Source organism: Lutzomyia longipalpis, chromosome 2, assembly GCF_024334085.1.
Source record: "Lutzomyia longipalpis isolate SR_M1_2022 chromosome 2, ASM2433408v1".
NCBI lineage: Eukaryota > Metazoa > Arthropoda > Insecta > Diptera > Psychodidae > Lutzomyia > Lutzomyia longipalpis.
The window spans coordinates 40599615-40605023 of NC_074708.1; positions in this window are offsets into that span (position 1 = coordinate 40599615).

Here is a 5409-nt window from a genome sequence, read left to right on the forward strand (position 1 = left end):
TATATAATGCGTTTTATTTAATAGTTGTCCAAGCAAAAGTCGTAATACATTCAGTTCACAATAATTATAAAGTTATTTGGGTGGAAGATGAGGGCGATTAACTTACTGGAAGTTTCTGAAATGTGATTGATTATCCTTGACTACCCAATCAATTATAACACCTTTCACTCCGTAGGCAATCTCACTGGCAGTTCCACCATTTCCCACGAAAACAATTCTCTTTCTATCCGTGATCCTTCTTTGAAATTCCTGCACTGATTCTGTGTCACGAATCCCAATTATATGGGGGTGCTCTTCTATTAAATTGGGACAAGCTCCTGCGCAGAATGAGTCGAGACTCTGTTACGAGGATTATTTAGTTTTCCTAAACTTTTTTTTCTCTAATGCTTTTCTTTAATGCTTCTTTCCTTTAGCAAAATGCATGATCAGGTGTCGTCTTATATATTTCTTCGTTAAAAATATTTGACCACACAGAGCACATTCGAAGTTCTTACGATTCGTTTCATGCAGTTTCGAATGTTGATTCAGATAATATATAATCTTAAATCCTTTTCCACATATCTTGCACACATGGAGCTCTTCACTGCTATGTATCATGTGATGCTGTCGAAGAGTGTTTTTCGTTTTAAAAGTTTTGCCACATTCTTGGCATTCGTGGTCTCTCCTCTCTAAATGTGACTTAAGATGTATGGCAAGATAATTCTTTGTAGAAAATGCTTTTTCGCAGATTGTACATTTGAAGATTTTCTCTCTATGAAGCTTTTCATGCTTCCTGAGGTTATTTTTTTTTCTGGAACGTCTTTGAGCAGATGCTGCACTGAAAATCCTCAAAGTGCGTTCTCAGTTCCGGAGATCCTTTGTCTTGCTGATTTAGGCCAGAAGTAGTTTTCTCTGGACTTCCAGATATCTCCACTCCGTGATGTCTCTTCTTATGCTTTGTAAGTTCGAAGAATCGGATGTATGATCTTGAGCAACTTTCGCAACGGAAACTCCTCCTCTTCTTTGTTTCAACATTGTCTTCTTGGCATGTATCTGAGGAACTTGACCAATCGTGGTGGTTCTTCTTTTTCTGCACTCCCTTCACCTCTTTCTGTCTATCACCTTTGACCCTGAAAATGCATTGAAGATTATCATAGTCATAACCTCTAAAAAAAAGAGATTATTTTCAGAGGACTCTACCTTTTGGCTGCGATGTTTTTCTTTTGAATCACCTTCATTGTGTCAGCACTGGATGCGAGTAATTAAAGTCTTCGTCCTGATTTTTGCAGAGATATGAACTGTTTTATTGGTGGAAAATTTGAAAAAAATGTGTCAAAAACTTTCCTTACCAAAATAAAAATGGCAAATAAACAACAATCTCATTCCAATCTTTCCAATGGAAATCAATTGATAGATTTTTAATCTTTCCAAGGGCGCTAAAATTTAAATTCAAAACTCATAATTTAGATTTTAATTTCTTTATTTTTTTCCTACTTTTTTCTCTATCATAAACTTTATTCACTTTATTACTATCACATCCAACTTTTTAATGTCTTCATTATTACACCAAAGTCCGTATACTTATTTTTTCTGTACACCGCAATTAATCTTTTTGCCATTAACCACTTTGTGACTTTTCCTGGAAGTTAATGGTTTATTTTTTAATACAATAATTAAATAGAAAGGAGCCGGTAAGTTTTACTAACCGTTCTTTCGCTTTTCCATCAATTTTTATTCAAAACGCGATTTTTCTTTAGAAAAAAAAACCATGAGAACATAAACTTAAAAAAAGATGGTTCCAATAAGTGGGTGTGAAAATTAATGTGGCGATGAAAATTCGATTGAATTTGACCAAAATACGGTTCAAATAAATGGGTGGGAAACTAATGTGGGGATGAAGATCCAGGACGAGAATTATTTGTACAAAAAAACGCCCTTTTCAAGGCAAAAAAGACATTGAATAAAGAGTTTTAATGAATTTTTATACAAAAAAAACATTTAATTTTATTTAATAAATTTCAATTAAATAAAAAATCTTTTTTATTTAAGAAAAATAATTATTCTTATTACTCTTTAAAAAAATTAATTTTGTGGGCTCTGAAAAGAGCAATTTTAACTCTTTTTGGGAGCCAAATCAATTCCCTGCTGGCTTCCATGTGGCCGTACAGCAATCCCCAGCCGCATAAATATCCACCAGGGATGTTCGCATGAGTTCATTGACTGAAATCCCACCGTCTGTGGCACGCTCCAGTGGTGAATCTACCGTGTAATCAATTCTGGGATTGACACCACTTGCTGAAACGACAAAGTCGCACTCAAGAGTTAGTGAATGTTGACGGAATCCGGGAGATTGCGTCCACTTCCGGAAACATCAGGCATTCAATGCCAATCGGGACCCAAAGCTGCTCCATTATTTCCCTGCGTTTCACCTGCGGAGAAGAAGGAACAAAGTTTAATCGATTTAATCGATTTTTGAGAGATCCTTAAGAGGAAAATTAGTAATCATCTCACCACAATGGAGCCTTTTCCCTGCAGATTCTTCTTGAAGAATTCAGCAGCTCCTGGATCAAGGAATGTGGAGGAAATGTGATTGATTATCCCTGACTACCCAATCATTTGTAACACCTTTCACTGCGTAGGCAATCTCACTGGCAATTCCACCATTTCCCACGAGAACAATTCTCTTCCTATCCGTGATCCTTCTCTGAAATTCCTGCACTGATTCTGTGTCACGAATCCCAATTAAATGGGGGTGCTCTTCTATTAAATTGGGACTGGGAGCTCCTGTGCAGAATGAGTCGAGACTCTGTTACGAGGATTATTTTCTCTTCTGGACAGAGAAAGGCAATTGTCTCAGCACACGATACTCCGGCAATTCCTCCTCCCATAATCCTTCGGAATTAGGCAGAAGACTACACGAGACCTGCAAACAACACCAAAATCATCAGAAGAGTTTTTAACATAAAAATAATGCAAAATTCTTACCCGGAAGAAGGGAATTTTCTGAAACCAACAAACTCTCACAACACGGAGCTTCTGCTTCTTGGTGCCCCAGTCACCAGCACACACCTTCTCCAGGGAACGCACATTCCGGGATGTGAGGGTGATGCGAATACGATGAACTGAAGCAACTTCCGCCTGGGGCTTCTCCTCAATATCTATCTATCAGCAGCCTGTGGAAAACACGTTGCGAAGCAATTTTATTTACATTTCTCACGAAAAACAAACAAAATCACGCGTATTTCTACGAATTGACCACAAGATGGGATTATGCTGGAACTTACCATGCTTTGGGAGATGTTTCCTGGGCGAGATGGTTGTTTTTCACGTAAAAATTGCAACCAGCGCTGAATCAGAACAACTGACTCGCACGAACGCTTGCAGAGCACAAAAAGGAACCCTCCTACGCCAACTTTTTAACAAGGGGAAAACTTCCATGGAATTTCTTTGATGAAGTTCACCCGAGGAAGACAATATTGTGGATATTTTGTCCAGCATCCTAACACGTTTTAATTATACACGTTTTATGGCCAAATATTGTGAAATTAACTTCAAAATTTTTCCTCATTTCCGTTTTTTTTTTAAATGAAGTTTCAACGTAATTTCATGTTTCTCACTTTTTCACTTCTTCACAGCTAACAGCGCCAAAAGCTTCCAGCGGAGCTTTTTGAAACTGATTCCACCTGATTTCTTTCTTCTGCAAGATCCGGAGAAATCTGCCCGGAATTCCCCTTTTAGCTGTGATACAGAGTTCCAGGAAAAGCAGGAAGCCTTGGAGTACGCATATCCTGAACATTGGCAAGTGGGGCAGCAGCTGAGTGAACGAATTGAGGGTTCGGTGTCCTTTCTGCGTGAGATTGATTCATTTCTGAAGGATCACGGAGCTGAGAGAACACCTGGAAAGCAATCGGAGAAGTCTATAATCAATCTCAGTGACATTTCAATGGGAGATCTTCAACCCGTGGGCAGGAGTGGAGATTTTGAGACGATGCCGGGGGGGATTTGCATGAGAAGGCAACACACAATGCACTGCAGAGGCACACAGAATCAATGGGTAAGGAGGATGAGGGGATCGAGGGATTTGGAGACTTCCACCCCGGCAGTTAATAGAAGTCTCAATTTCTCATCAAATGGCCAAGATGCTCCTCTGATCAATCTCAGTGAGCTCTTCAGAACAAGAATGAAGTGTTTCATGCAAAAATTATCCTCCTCACAAAGGCAAATGACGACGTGAAGGAGATTACGAAGCAGATGGAACAGCCTGGAGAGTTGAGCAACTTCTGCGTGAATTTCTGGTGCAGACAAAAGAGAAGAAATTCCTCTGCGATGTATGTGGGCTCAGCAAGGGGCGCCTGAAAAAATTCTCTAAAATCATGTCATCCTCCGGATTACATGATTTTGTACCAAAAAATGCCCTTTTCAGGGCAAAAAAAGACATTAAATAAAGAGTTTTAATGGATTTTTATTAAAAAAAAAAAAACATTAAATTTTATTTAATAAATTTCAATTAAAATAAATTCTTCTTTATTAAAAAAAAAAAAGAATAATTATTCTTTATTAAACTCTTTAAAATAACAATTTTGGGGGCTCTGAAAAGAGCCATTTCTTTGCATTTTGGGAGCCAAGCTCCCCATTGTACCGACGTGCACTCGACAGAGTCGAACGCGATACTGATTCTCTTTTTCGTTGCATCTTCCTTTTATAGAGAGATTTCCACTAAACGAACGGGTAACTTTTCATCGAAGCGACCCGGCACTTTTGGGTAAAAATCTGGCTGCTTAAGTACGAGAATTTGTGGGAAATGCTGCTCGTGACAACCAGAAGACCAGGATAATTCCACGTCATCCTCCGGATTACATGATTTTGCACAAAAAACCGCCCTTTTCAGGGCAAAAAAAGACATTGAATAAGGAGTTATCATGAATTTCTTCTAAATAAGAAACGATTAAATTTTTTTCAATGAATTTGGCGTTTTTAATCATTTAGATTATTATTTTATATTTAAAAAACATAATTATTCATTTAAACTCATTAAAGAATTAATTTGTGGGCTCTGAAAAGGGCCATTTTGTCTCATTTTGGAGCCTAAACAAACAGGATAACTTTTCATCGAAGCGACACGGAACTTTTGGGTAAAAACATGTTATAAATAGAGGTGACGCCGTGACTGAAAAATCATTTCTCTGCGAGCTCTCGCAGAGTGAATGTCTTCTGTAGAGGAAGACAAAACTTTTTTTTCAGGAAAATGTTTATGAATGCGGAAAGGAAGGAGGAAAAGACACGCTCAAACCATGGTGAGCTCCACTTCCCCGTGGGACGTAATCCATCGTCTCTTGCGCATGGGAAATTATGCTGGGAATGCCGGTGCTGGTGCTCCTCCGGATTTAAAGATTTCGCACAAAAAACCGCCCTTTTCAGGGCGATAAAAAC